The sequence below is a fragment of the Malania oleifera genome, chromosome 12, assembly GCF_029873635.1.
Source record: "Malania oleifera isolate guangnan ecotype guangnan chromosome 12, ASM2987363v1, whole genome shotgun sequence".
Lineage (NCBI taxonomy): Eukaryota > Viridiplantae > Streptophyta > Magnoliopsida > Santalales > Ximeniaceae > Malania > Malania oleifera.
In genome coordinates this window covers 29,525,152-29,540,445 of record NC_080428.1, presented here as the reverse complement: position 1 = coordinate 29,540,445, position 15,294 = coordinate 29,525,152, and positions in this window count along the sequence as shown.

Genomic DNA, 15,294 nt, shown 5'->3' with positions numbered 1-15,294 from the left:
ATTTGAATTTTTTTTTTAAAGAAAGAAAAAAAATCTTCTTTAGGATTTAAATTTTGTGGGGTTCTATTTATTTTAATTTCAGCTTAATGAAAGTTTGAATTTCTATTGTGTTTTAGTTTATTGCTTAAGTTCTTAAAGAGTTAAATTTTCGTTCTTAATTCTGTTAAAGTTTATTTCTTTTTGTGTTTGATTGAGGTTGTTAGAATTGCATGCTTAAGTTATGTAGTGAAGTTATCATCTTTAGTTTTATTTTTTCGAAATTTCAAATGTGGGATTTAATTCTTGCTTGGCTTATTAAACATAGGATCGTTTCTCGTTGTTAATTTAGTTGTTAATTTAGTGCGCGTTAGGATTTTTAATTTAAATTTCACGTTTTTTTAATTCGTTGAAAAAATATCAAACATCCTTGAAAACCCGAAGCTGAACTGTGTTTAGTAACCCTTTTCTTTATTATTTTCTGTTGGAATTACATGAAATTTGGAATTAGACTGCATTCCCTGAGGAGACGATCTAGCCTTTAGGCTAAGTATTACATGACTGAACTCCTATACTTGAGATAGCTTCCGAGCTGCTCATTTTTCGAGTGAGTCATGTTGTAGGGGAATGTTAGATTTAGTTTCAAACTTTTGTTTTTCCCTTTTATTTTGCTTTTCTTCATGAAAGAAAAAAGAAAAATAATAGTTTAAAAAATATATATATATATATATAATAAGAAATAAAAAAAAATATGGTTGCACCTGCATCACACAATCTTATAGATTTTTTGCAGCCTACATGCACCACTGCACCATCTAATATTGTTTTACCTAATGATGCACTTAATTTCTTGATTCAAAGTGGGAGGACGTCATTGATACCTTAGTTCTATGGGATGGAATTCGAGTATCCTTATTGATAACCGACGGAGTTTGAATTGACTTGCAATACTTTTTTTCCTAGTGCTAGAACTGATAAATTTACTAGACTTTGTTTATTTACTTTTTTTTTTTTAAGGATAAAGCGAAGATTTGGTTTAATTCTTTGATGCCTCATTCTGTCTCTAATTTGAATGATATGGAACGCAAATTTATGCATAAATTTTCTCCCTCATAGAGAACTTAATTTTTGCAGGTACAGATAAGTCAATTCAAGCAAAGAGCTAATAAGACATTTCATGAAAGCTGAGATCGATTAAAAGATCTAGTTAATATGTGTCCTTACCATGGATTTAAATCATGGCGCCTGGTAGATTATTTCTACACTGCGGTGACCCCTTACTCAAAATAGTTCGTCCATACTATATGTTCAGGAAATTTCTTCGACGAGGAGCTTGATGAGGCATTGAGTTTTCCGGATCATTTAGTTGAAAATGCTCAGCAATGGAATTCTAGGATTGATAGAAGACCAATTATAGTTCAACCATTAAGAGCAATACATGGTGGAGAGTGGTCTGAATTGAAAGATGATTTTGATATTGAGGCATGTCTAGCTGACCTTACTAGAAGATTGACTGCTATGGAGATGGAAAAGGAGATTAGTACAGAGCAACTTTGGAATCAACCTTCTTAGTCCTACGCACCCCTATCAGCCGTCATATCATCAGGCTGCCTTTCAGCATCAGTATCAACCACAACAAATCTCTCAGAGCTATGCACCTTTAGGATTTCAATCTAATGCAGCACGTGCTCCATCGGAGAAGTCTCTTAAGGATGCTCTTCAACAATTCATGCATATTCAAGTCATAACTATCAGTCAATACACTCAAGCCATAAATAAATTGTGGGACACCATTAATGAGATGAGCACGCAATTGAATATCTTAAAAAAAAGGGAATTTATGGTAGAACCTCAACCTAATCCTCAAGAATACCAAGAGCAACAACAACAAATATATAATGTTTCTATTAAAACTGGTGCTCCCAAAGGCAACACACTGGGCCTGATAAAACCTCTATCTAGCAACTCCTGCAATTGATCTTTTAATTCTTTCAATTATACTAGAGCCATTCTATAAGGCACTTTAGGTATTGATGTCATCCCTAGTAGCAGATTAATTGCAAATTCTATCTCTCGATATGGTGGTAAACTAGGTAACTCCTCTGGAAAGACATTAAGAAATTCTCTAACCACCAGAATGTCAGCATGTTTTAGTTCCTCCTTCGGCAACTCCCTTATGTAGGCAACAAATCCCTGACAACCACCCAGAAGTAGCCTCCTCGCCTTAATAGCTGACACTAGCTGTGGTGAGACATGCACATGTGTACCCACAAATCTGTATTCTTACTCACCTAGGGGTCTGAAAATCATTTCTTTCTGATAGCAGTCTATGTCGACGTGATTAGCTGCCAACCAATCCATACCTAATATTACATCAAAACCCTGCATATCTAGTATCACAAGATCAACTAGTCCCCTGAATGCACACTAAAAAGTTCCTATGTACCTTCATATACCTCACAGTAGATCCAGTCGGTGTGGTAATAGACAACTTAACATCTAACAACTGTGCCTCTACCCCAGCCACTTTAACATACCCCGACGATACAAAAGAATGGGTGGCACCTGTATAAAAAAAAACAATAACTTTATATAATAATACAGTAAGTGTACCTGTGATAATGTCTCCAGAAGTCTTGGAGTCTCCCGGCGTCAATGCATAGACCCTCGCTAGCGCCGCGTTCCTTTGCTGGCCTCCACGAGGTGCCTAATAACCACCCCGATATGGTCTGGGGGCTGGTGCATGAATCGGTGGTCCCTGACATGATTGAGCCATGTGGCCGAGTCTCCCACAATGGTAGCAGACATTCTCCTCCAGCCGGCACTCACTTGGATGTCTCTATCCAGATCTGGGGCAGGTGGGAAAAGACTGCCTACCTTGAAATCCACTTTGCCCTATTGTCTACCATTGATCCCCACCAGATCGACTTCCTCTCCAAGGACCTTGGCTGGAACGTGCCAAAAAGCCCAAAGGTGTGGACCTCTACTTCTAGCTCTGTATCTTGGTCTCTCTCGACAAACCCTCCTATGCTATTATAACACTGTCAACCAGCTCTGAGAAATTTTATATCTTCAGTACTGCCACCTGTCTATAAATGTCCCGCTTCAAATTCCTTTCGAACATCCTAGCCTTCTTAGCTTCCTCTAGGATAATATAAGGGCAGAATCGCAACAACTCGATGAATTTTGCTGCGTACTATTGAACTATCATCGATCCCTAGGACAAGCTTAGAAACTCTCATACTTTAGCGTCTCTAAACGATGCAGGATAGTATCTGTCAAAGAATATGTCCTTAAATCGGGCCTAGGTCATTGACACTGGAATGGATCTCCACTCCTCTAGTAACTTCATTGTCGTCCACTATCTCTCGGCCTTTTCTTCCAACTTATACGTGGCATAGACGACTCTCTGCTCATCAGTGCAATGAAGCACCGTCAATATCTTCTCTATCTTTTGCATCAAGTACTCAACAACTATAGGATCATCTGCTTTTGAAAATGTTGGAGGGTTCGTCTTTGTAAATTTCTCTATCGTGCAGCTTTGTGCTGTAGACGAACCACCCCGCTCCCTGGAGCTCCGTGCTATCTCAGGAATGACCCACTAAGCTACACTACACAATACCGCATCTGAATCCCCGCCTACCATGCCAAAAGGTCCTATTCCATCATCTCCACTAGTGTGGATGCTATTGCCTCCTGGATTCATCCTGAAATAACATCAAATTATCTTAAGAATCCAAACCTCATAATTCTATTCTAAATAAATATCTCGATACCTACTATTTCTATTTTAAGGTCTAGTTCTACCGTATAGAAATAGAAATCGATAATAGTTTACTATGTTTTTCCTAAATCGTCACCCTAGGAAAAACACACAAACCACCCCGAAGTTCTTGCTTCAAAGCTACAGAACAGAACCCTAAATTTCATCTTAATTCTTTAATATTAACTCACTGATCCGTTCTATTATTCTCAAAATTCCATTCGTAAATTCTGGTATTGTTTTTCATTGTACTCTAAAGTCTACAAAACCTAGCAACTTAGACTCTGATACCAAATTATAACGACCTAATTTTTTATGCTACTTTTTAAAAATATTATAATAATAATAATAATAATAATAATAATAAACATAATACAGACTCGTAAATATATGCAGTTCTCTAATACCCAAAAACATATTCGTACCTAGGCCACGGAAACCATAAAGTGTATAACCAGAAACACAATACTAGAATTTCCACCACTTATATACATCACCCTAGTTTAAAAGTCCAGATCCTCTAGGATCTATACAAAAATACATTTTTCCCAAAAATTACTTACCCTATAAACAGGGTAGAATTGGTATCTCCACTATCTACGCACCTGGTTTGCTCGTCTAGCTGGATCACTTGAAAATATTAAATTACTGGAATGAAACAGTGCTTAGTAAGACGAAATATGCTATTACTAGTGTGTGACATATGAGTTTCTACAAACTATATACATATATTGTAATTAACTAAATCTAAAATCATATGTAATAATAATATACAGTGTAACTCACATTTGTGTTTCTTAAAATACATATGTTACTAAAATTTCTATTTGAATATACGTTTAATAGTTATAAGTAATCCTAATGTTTCCTATACATATATAATAGTTGTGTAAACTTCCCTGGATGGATAACAGTATGTCATGATTCAAATGAAGCATCGTCAGTATCTTCTCTATCTACCGCATCCAGTACTCAGCAACTGTAGGATAACCTGCTCTTGAAAATGCTAGAGGGTTCATCTTTATAAATTTCTCTATTGTGCAACCCTGTGTTGCAGATAGGCCATCGTGCTCCCTAGAGCTTCATGCTATCTCAGTCATGACCTGCTAAGCTACACTATGCAATACCGCATCTGAATCCCGGCCTCCCGCGCCAGAAGGTCCTATTCCATCATCTCCACTAGCGTGGGCGCTACTGCCTCCTAGATCCATCCTGAAATAACACCAAATTATCTTGAGAATCCAAACCTCATAATGTTATTCTAATTAAATATCTTGATACCTCTTTTTTTTAATTTAAGGTCAAGTTCTACCGTATAGAAATAGAAACCGATGATAGTTTATTGTTTTCCTAGAATCGTCACCTCAGGAAAAACACAAAAACCACCCCGAAGTTCTTACTTCAAGACTGTAGAACAGAACCCTAAATTTCATCTTAATTCTTCAATATTAACTCATTAATCTATTCCATTATTCTCAAAATTCAATTACTAAATTCTGGTATTGTTTTCCATTGTACTATAGAGTCTACAGATCCTAGCAACCTAGGTTATGATATCAAATTGTAACGACCTGATTTTTTATGTCATTTTTTAACAAAAATTAACAATAATAATAATAATAAACATAATACTAACTAGTAATATATTCAGTTCTCTGATACCCAAAAACATATTCATACCTAGGAAGTGGAAACAATAAAGTGTACAACCAGAAACACAATACTAGAGTTTCCACCACTTATGTACATCACTCTACTTTAAAAGTCCAGATCCTCTAGGATCTATACAAAAATACATCTCTCCCAGAAACTACTTATCCTATAAACAGGGCAGAATTGATATCTCCTCTATCTATGAGCCTAGTTAGTTCGTCTAGCTGGATCACCTGAAAATATTAAATTACTAGGATGAGACAACTTTCAGTAAGACCAAATATGCTATTACAAGTGTGTGGCATATGAGTTTCTACAAACTATATACATATACTGTAATTAACTGAATCTAAAATAACATGTAATAATAATATACAGTGTAACTCACACATGTGTTTCTTAAAATACATCTGTTACTCAACTTTCTATTTGAATATACGTTTAATAGTTATAAGTAATCCTACTTTTCCTATACATATATAATAGCTGTGAAAACTTCCCTAGACGGATAACTGTATGTCATGATTCAAATGAAGCACCATCAGTATCTTCCCTATCTCCCGCATCCAATACTCAGCAACTGCAGGATGAGCTGCTCTTGAAAATATTGGAGGGTTCATATTTGTAAATTTCTCTACCGTGCAGCCATGTGCTATAAAGAGACCACCCTGCTCCCTGGAGCTCCGTGCTATCTCAGCCATGACCCATTGAGCTACACTACGCAATACCACATTTGAATCCCTACCTCCCGCGCCATAAGGTCCTATTCCGTCATCTCCACTAGCGTGTGCGCTACTGCCTCCTAGATCCATCCTAAAATAATACCAAATTATCCTAAGAATCTAAACCTCATAATGCTATTCTAATTACATATCTCGTTGTGTCCTATTTATAATTTAAGTTCTATTTCTACCGTATAGAAATAGAAACTAATGATAGTTTACTATGGTTTTCCTAGAATTGTCACCTCAGGAAAAACACAAAACCACCCCGAAGTTCTTGCTTCCAGACTGCAGAACAGAACCCTAAATTTCATTTTAATTCTTCAATATTAACTCACTGATCTATTCTATTATTCTCAAAATTCCATTCCTAAATTCTGATATTGTTTTTCGCTGCACTCTAGAGTCTACAGATCTTAGCAACCTAGGCTCTGATACCAAATTGTAACGACCTAATTTTTTATGTCATTTTTTTAAAAAAAATAACAATAATAATAATAAACATAATACTGATTGGTAAATATATCATTTTCTCTTATACCCAAAAAACATATTCATACCTAGGCAGCGGAAACCATAAAGTGCACGATCAGAAACACAATACCAGAATTTCCACCACTTATGTACATGAATCTAGTTTAAAAGTCTAGATCCCCTAGTATCTATACAAAAATACATCTCTCCCAAAAAGTACTTACCCTATAAACAAGGCATAACTAATATCTCCTCTGTTTACGAGCCTGGTTTGCCCGTCTAGCTGGATCATCTAAAAATAATAAATTACTAGGATGAGACAATGCTCAGTAAAACGAAATATGCTATTACCAGTGTGTGGCATATAAGTTTCTGCAAACTATATACATATATCGTAATTAACTGAATCTAAAATAGCATTTAATAATAATATACATTGTAACTCACACCTGTGTTTCTTAAAATACATCTATTACTGGACTTTCTATTGGAATATACATTTAATAGCTATATGTAATCCTGTTGTTTCCTATACATATATAATAGATGTGAAAACTTCCCTAGATGGATAGCTGTATGTCATGATTCAAATCCCCTCATGACAGGGTATTGTGGCCCAAAGGTGGGACTTAATCTTGGTCGGCCCTCCAGGATAAGTCAACTATAACTCCACTAAGGTACGATTGGCCCCTCAACTTGGGTCTATCCAGGGAGCACTGCAATCACTCCTCTCCACCTGGATCAAATTACTAAAGAGTCTGCAATCTCTCCAACGACACAATCAACTATAAAATGTCACACTCTAACTGAGATGTGTGGTTGCACTCTCTCCATTGTATAACTACGGTACCGTGTTCTGTAATCTGATCTATAATGGTCCATTAGATTCTGATACTATATATATAAAATACTCTGGTATATACATGTATTTTACTATTTACCGCGATTCTGTTTTTTGCGGTAATAGTCATAACACTGTAATAATTATTCGTTATAAATTGTATTGTCTGTTTTGAACATATATTCTAATAACTAATCTGTAAAATATTGGACAACCATAGCTTAGAAATAGTATATTCTGCTCTGTAATTGACTATATATCATGTAGGTCATAATTCTATAAAACTGTATACCTATTCATAATTCTATAAAAGTTGTATAAATTCAATATTGTACTCATATTACTCATGCCACACAACAGTGATAACTCATCAAATATAATTTGTAAAACTATATAATATTTACTCTAAAAAATACCCATAATTTTATACTATCTTTATTGATAATAATTCTAATTTATCTAGCATAGTATATTTCCCTTACCTAATTGGTTGGGAGGCTCGCCCCTAACTCTATCATCATGCTCACGGTGTACTATCCCCAAAATCCTGAAAGAATACATATATACATATTTCCAATAAATCAACTATATTTCCCCGAACCTATATATTGTAATTTTCTGAATTATAATTTACCTGGGCTCTTAAAAATATTCACTAAGTTCTCAACCCATTCCTCCAGGATCCCAAAAACACCCTAGTCCTGAAATCATAACATCCTAGTCATATTCCACAAAACTCCAGTATATTCCCATGTAACTTAAATCTAAACTCAAATAAGCGTGATAAAACTAAAAATACTCAAATAATCTACTTACACTAATTTTATGATGGTTCCCAAACTTCTCAAATCGAACTTTTGCTCTGGTTAAGTTGTAGAGAATCTCCCTAGGATCATCATAGTAGCTTCTATTTGTCAAACCGAGGAGAGATGGAGCCGGATTTTTGGAGAGAAGTTGGAGAAACCAAAATTTAGAGAGAGAAGGGGAAAATAATACTGAAATTTCATCAAAAATCATCGTTTTGCATATTTATAGGTGGCTGGACATATGTCCTCGTTGACGAGCCGTGTCACCTCATCGACGAGTCCAAGAAGAGATATCGTTGACGAACTCCTAACCCTTGTCAACAAGTTTCAAGCCCTGAAATTAGCTCTCTTGGTTTATTTTCATCGACGAGACATAGGTGCTTAACAATGTGCCCAGTAATGCTATTCATCGACAAACCTCTACGTTCGTCGACGAGACCTTGCTGAATCACCTTTTAAATTCCTTTTCTGTCTTTTCTTTTATTATTTAATTGCTATAAATTTTTCAGGTTACTACAATAGCATTCAACATAAGAATCATCACATGCATCATTGCACGAATTAGTAAATGAGATAGAGCGAGATTCTTATACCTCTTGATCAGTTAATGCTATAAACTCATGATTTACCCTTTTTGAATCATTTGAGTTGGACTCTATCGAAGTGATGGTCTCCTTCTCTTAGGACTCTTTATATTTCTTTTTAAGATTCTCCCAGATATCCCTCACACTTTTACATGCCATAATTTTATGAAAAATATGAGAATCTAAAGCACAATATAATAATTCCATAGTATGTGAATTAGCGTGCATCAACTTAATATCATTTTCATCCAAAGGCATAAGAATTCCATTTACAATCATCCGTCAAGCCATGAAATCCATTGATTTTATAAAAATGCTCATTCTAATTTTCTAGTGGGTGTAATTGACACCACAAAATACAGGAGACCTAGAAGGTGACTGTCCCTCGCCAAATGGGGATACACCAAATTGAGCCATTGTGATCTTTTTGCAAAAACAATTAAGTCTAGTGCAACGAGGTTCTGATACCAATTTATGGAATTGGGGTGATCCAAGAGGGGGGTGAAGTGGGTATTTAAAAATTTATGCCTAGGTCGATTCAAATTCCACAAACTACACAAATTTAGGGTCTTTCTATATAATTATAAACCCAATCAAATATTGAAACAATTAAACACATGTGCTACATATAATAAACCAAACACAAAACATACATATGCTGAAAATTAAAGCGCAAAAATAAAATAAATGGCCGACACAAAATTTGTATTCGGGGTTCGGCCAATACTGCCTACATCCCCTTCTCAAGCTAATAAGCAAGAGGATTCTACCTGTTGCTCATTTAATGGGTGGAGCGAAACCATTTAAAACACCTTACCAAGATGGTGCACCAAGTTCTCCTAACCTGGTCTAAACCAATCTGGAGCTCTCCAAACCAAGTCAAAGCAATGTGGGACTATTCACAGGGCTAGCCTCCCCCTTCCAACAACCCATCGAGAATACAATAGATACGAAATTTTTCATACAAACAAATATGCTTCTTACATTAAGCAAATATGTACCACAATACACACAATGTAATTAATGCACTCACAAATGATAGGATATTAAGCTCAAGTGAGATTCTATTAATCAATGTGTTAACTCTCAACAATATGTGTTTCAATATGTATATGAAATGAGAAATAGCTTCCCAAGAAGGGGGGTGAATTGGATTCTTTTTAATATTTTAATGATTTATCGACTATTAATTTTTAACAACCTAGAAAACAATATATATATATATATGTATATAAATAATAACCACACTCAAGAATATAGAAATTTAAATTTACAAATCAATCAATGAAATCATGATAATTCAATCACTCAATTAAGATGTAAAAACTTTTGTTAATTTCCCTGTAAACTCTTAGCAAACACTTTACTTGATCAAGATTTCCGCAGATTAATCAACGTACTCCCTTCTCATGTTTTCGCAAACGATTAATCAAAACGTACTTTCTAAATATCAAGTACTTTTTGTTTCTTTCTCAATTTAGAAACTGCAACCAGCACATATAAATTATATAACAACAGCAAATAAGAAAATGTAAAGTAAATCAGAGAGAAAGAGACAAGAGTTTTTACGAGATTCGGCTTCAACACAGCCTACGTCCTCGCCTTTGGCAAAAACACCAAAGGATTCCACTATATCAGTTCTGTTACCTGGTGGAACAATACCAACTTACAATACACCCCTTCTATTAGGCTAGAGCCCGCCTCTCCAAATAACAACCCCTTATTTGGTTCAACGATTCAACAACACAGAATCGTTTAAGAAAGATAACAAAGAAATATGTGTACAAAAGAGAACTCTCACAGTAGAGTAAATTAATACACCAATCAGCTCACTTTATACCTCAAAGTAATTCAAATATAAGAAGTTTCAAGCTCAATTACTTGGTATGGATTATCAAATAATTTTCCAAAGAAGATAAAATATTTTGATTATTGGAAAACTATGCTTCAAATTTTAAATCAATTTCAGATCAGAGGTTTTATCTCAAAAGAATTTTAGATCCCTTGAAAACAAAATTTTGAATACTTGAAGATTAGTTTGATCTAAAACCTTTTTAAAAAAAAACTTACTTTGATCTAAAAGCCTTTGAATATCTCTGGATTAGAAAGGTTGTTGAAAAGCACTAGATCTGGAAACTTTAGAGGATTTCTCAATTTCAAAATTTTTTTGAATATTTCATCAAAGTTATTTCTCTTGTTCAATTTCTCTTTAAGATTAAGACTATTTATAGAGGCTTTAGAAATCATCCACTACTCCCAAAGATTTCTAAAATTCATTTTCAAATATTTTGAAATAAATGTATTCAAAAACGTGGTTCAAAAAATCTTTTTGTTGAAAAATTTATTGCAAACGTTCGAGTGGCAGTCGTCTACCACAACTTGGCAGTCGCCTGTCAAAAAGCAATTTTCAAAACAGAATGCAGGCAGTCGCCTGTCTAACTACTGACTTTCAAAAAAAACTTCTATTTTAATTTGGCAATCGCCTGCCTCAACAAGGCAGTCGCCTGGCCTTTCAGTATTTTTAAAAAAATTTCTTTTCTTAAAACCTTTCTTTTTATTGATTTGAAAAATTATTCTTTAAAGTATATGTTTAAAACATAATTTTTAACTTTCTTTGAGCTTCAACTTTCTTTATACTTGAGATTTACTTTGAAGTACTTACATTTGAGAATATCCTTAAAAGTATAATTTAGTCTTCAAATTTGTTCTTCCATCATCTTTGCAGTTGCATTCTTTCCTTTAAGCTTTTCTCAATATGACTTTTTTCTTCATGCTCTTTGTAATCCATGAACTTTCTTATGCACTTGAACTCTGTTATTTTCTTGAAAACTTTTACTTAAAACATATTAAATATATCATTTGATTTGTTATCATCAAAATAAGAATTGTAAACCTTATTAGGCCAACAGTATATGTGAGAGTGAGACCTTTGATTTCAAAACAATACACTTGCAATATAAATAGTCAAAGAGTCTCTACAAGCCTAAGCAAATATCATAATAGTATTTTTCAAATATTAAGCATAATGGATAATAGGGTTTGAGCTTGCTAAAAATATTTTTATCAAAACACAAAGCAAGCTTATGAAACTTGTAATAAGGATGCAAGTTCTTAAGGCAATGAAAAGTTTTTCTCAATCCAATATTTATAAGTAAAATAAAATGGGAAAAACTTTAAGCTACTCTCCAAAATAAATAATCAACAAATGCAAGTGTGGGAGAGAGCTAGCAAAAATGAATGTGAAGAAAAAAATGATCTATCTCAAAAATATGTGATTGAATTAGTATGAGAAAGATATTTTTGCAATCTTCTTGTAAAAAAATGGGAGTATGAAAGATTTAGCACAAAAAATTTTCAGAGAAAAATTTTACTAATCAATATGCTAATCTCATACTAATTAGGACAAATGAGGGAGTATTTATAGAGTTGGGCAAAAATATAACCTTTGGGGACATCAATGGTATTTTGAAAAAGGTTAAATTATGTTTAATTAAAATTAACCCTAATTTACTGCGGTAAAAATTTTACCAACTCAAGAGGTTCGGTCAACCATATTCAATATTCGGTCGACCACTTTGCTAAGTTCGGTCGACTGTGGCAATTTTGAATTGTGGATATGGTCGATCATTTCAAGGCAATTTTGAACCCTTCGTAGGTTTGGTCAACCATGATAAAGGTCAGTTGACCACTTTTGGGGCTCGATTGACCAAGACTATTTTGAACTATGAGTTTGGTCGATCGAGTAGTTAAGGGTCAGACATGTATTAAATTGGTTGACCGTGGATGACACATTCATTTCAGAATGGTCGACTGAGCGAAGTCAATGTGTTGACTTTTGGTGGTTCAATTGACCGAGGCACTTATACTACCAAGGGTTCGGTCGACCAAGACCACGTAAAGTGTGCATTTAAGTAATGTTTTGGTCTCTATGCTTCATTATCCCAGTGTGAATAAGCATATGACATTCAAGCTATATGGGTGATGATTCTTATGGTCATTCTAAGGCCTCTTGAGCATATACACCTCATCATACATGATATGCAAATATTACAGATCAACAAATTATAAACTAAATGCAATACAAAAAAAAAACAAATATCTTCTTCTTCTTCTACTTTTGTTCCTTTGATTCATCTTAGAATGCGCTAGATGATGTGGTCTTTATGTTTCTCTTGGCCTCTATCTCTTCCTTATGTGTGCGCTCAAATATGGACTTGTTCTCATGCTAAATACACACATAAGTTCACTGTGTTTTGTTAGCATCAAAACAGATAGCGGACTCAAAAAGTCAACAAAACTTGCTAAGGAAGAGTGTAAAAGAAATGCTCTAAGCTATCTTAAAAAATGATTTTAAAATAAATGATAGTATGAGAGTATGAAAATAAAATTTTGAAGATGAAAAATATTTCAGAGAATTTTCAACTAATCATCTTACTAATTATGTTTATGAAGGGTCAATTTATAGATTCTTGGAAAAATATGACCATTAAGGAAATGCTTGTCATTTTGGAAAAAGATAAAGCAAAAAATCAATGACGATTAGCACTACAAATTACCAAACCCGAGAAGTCGGTCAACTAGTGACACAAGCCAAATGAAATCCAAGCCGTGAGGGTTGGTTGGCTAACCTCTCATAATGATTTTGCATTTTAGAGCAGTTTTGGTCGACCATGCAAAATGTCGATCGGCTGGCTGAAAGTCAATTTTAAACCTTTGTAGGTTCGATTGACCGTGGGAAAGGGCCGATTTTCCGATTCTTGAGTTTGGTCGGCTGAGGCATTTTTGACCTATAGTGTCGGTCAGCCAAAGACAATAAAAAAGTAAAGTCCAGAGGTCAGTCGATTGAGGTCTCTACATTCAAAAAGGGTTAGTCGACTAAACCAAGTCAAAACATTGACTTTTGGCCTAACATATGGTCGGTCGACTAAGTGTATGACTCTAAAGTTATTCCAAAAACCCTTATTTGATTTTAACTTTTATAGGAAAAAGATTTTTGGTGCAAGTGTTGGGTCCCTTATGGTCAGTTTGAGCTTTCATACACATCATGCATGTTATGCATTATCACAGACCAAAACTTCAATTATAATTAAATTCCATAAGTCTTCTTTATTCTTTGCTTTTCTGTCTTCAAAGGAGTGCACCATATTGTATAGTCTTCAAGTTCCTCCAAACTTTCATAACCCTTTAATATTATGTGTTCGCCAAGATATAAACATGTTCAAACACTTAAACACAGATAAGATCCTTGTGCTTTGTCCGCATCAAAACAGAGATCTGACTCAAAAAGTCAACAGATTGGATATTTAAAACAGCTAAAGGTAAAATTCAAATTGTTTTTTTCGAATTACATAAATACTTAGGATTGTTTATTAGTATAGTTGTTCACTGATTAGTTATTGTGTGGTGATTAATATTGTTAATAAATGTTTAAAATAAATAAAGCTTCTGCGTAATAAAATTTTAAATACCCAATTCACCCCCTCTTGGGACTACACCGTACTTTCAATTGGTATCAGTGCTTAGGTTTTAGCAAATCCTAATAAGTAGTTACACAAATATTGTAATGGAAAACGTAGGTGTATCTGTTGACCTTATAGGTCACGCCCTGATTTTGATAATGACAAATACGATTATATTTAATAAATATCTAGTTCATGTGCAGGTCCATTTTAGCAGATCATTAATGGCACGTGAAAGCTAAAAGCTTGAAGACAAATTCATGCTCTTAATTGTAATAATTTTGTAATGAAATTTATCTATAATAGTAATTAGGGTATTCGATTTTTAATAAGCACACACATCACATGCATAATTTATTTTGTAAGCTCAAACCAGATACAAACCAAAAATGACCATAGAAAGACCTTAGGGTATTCCCTTCGGTCGACCGACACCGGACTTTTTTGGTGTCTTCAAATTGGACCCCAAGTGACCCTAGGACACACATTTACACATGTTTGTTAGGCACTTGAATAGGGCTTGTATGTTTAGAAACGGGACCGAAATGCACACATGGTGCACTTTCGGTCGACCAGCCAAGTTAGTTCAAAAGCTCTAGTCGACCAAAATCTCCTTGGGTCAAAAGTTTGACCATCTGGTCGACCGAACCAGGTAGTTCAAAAAGCCCTGATCGACCGAAACCTCTATGGGTCAAAAGTTTGACCACTTGGTCGACCAAACCAGGTTGTTCAAAGAGACCTGATCGACTGAAACCCTCATTGGTCGACCGAGAACTTTTGTTCTCCAACAACCTGGTCGACTGGAGGGTTCTCGGGAGAATTCCCAACGGTTTGATTGACCAAACCAGTCAGTTCAAAACGGCCTGGTCGACCGAACCTCGAAAAATTGAGAAATCACCCTCTCTTGGTCGACCGAGCCTTTAGTTCAAGACTCCCCTGGTCAACCGAACCATATGAGACCTGGTCCACCAAAACATTTCTGGTCAACCGGACCTCTAGGGTCACCTTGATTTTTT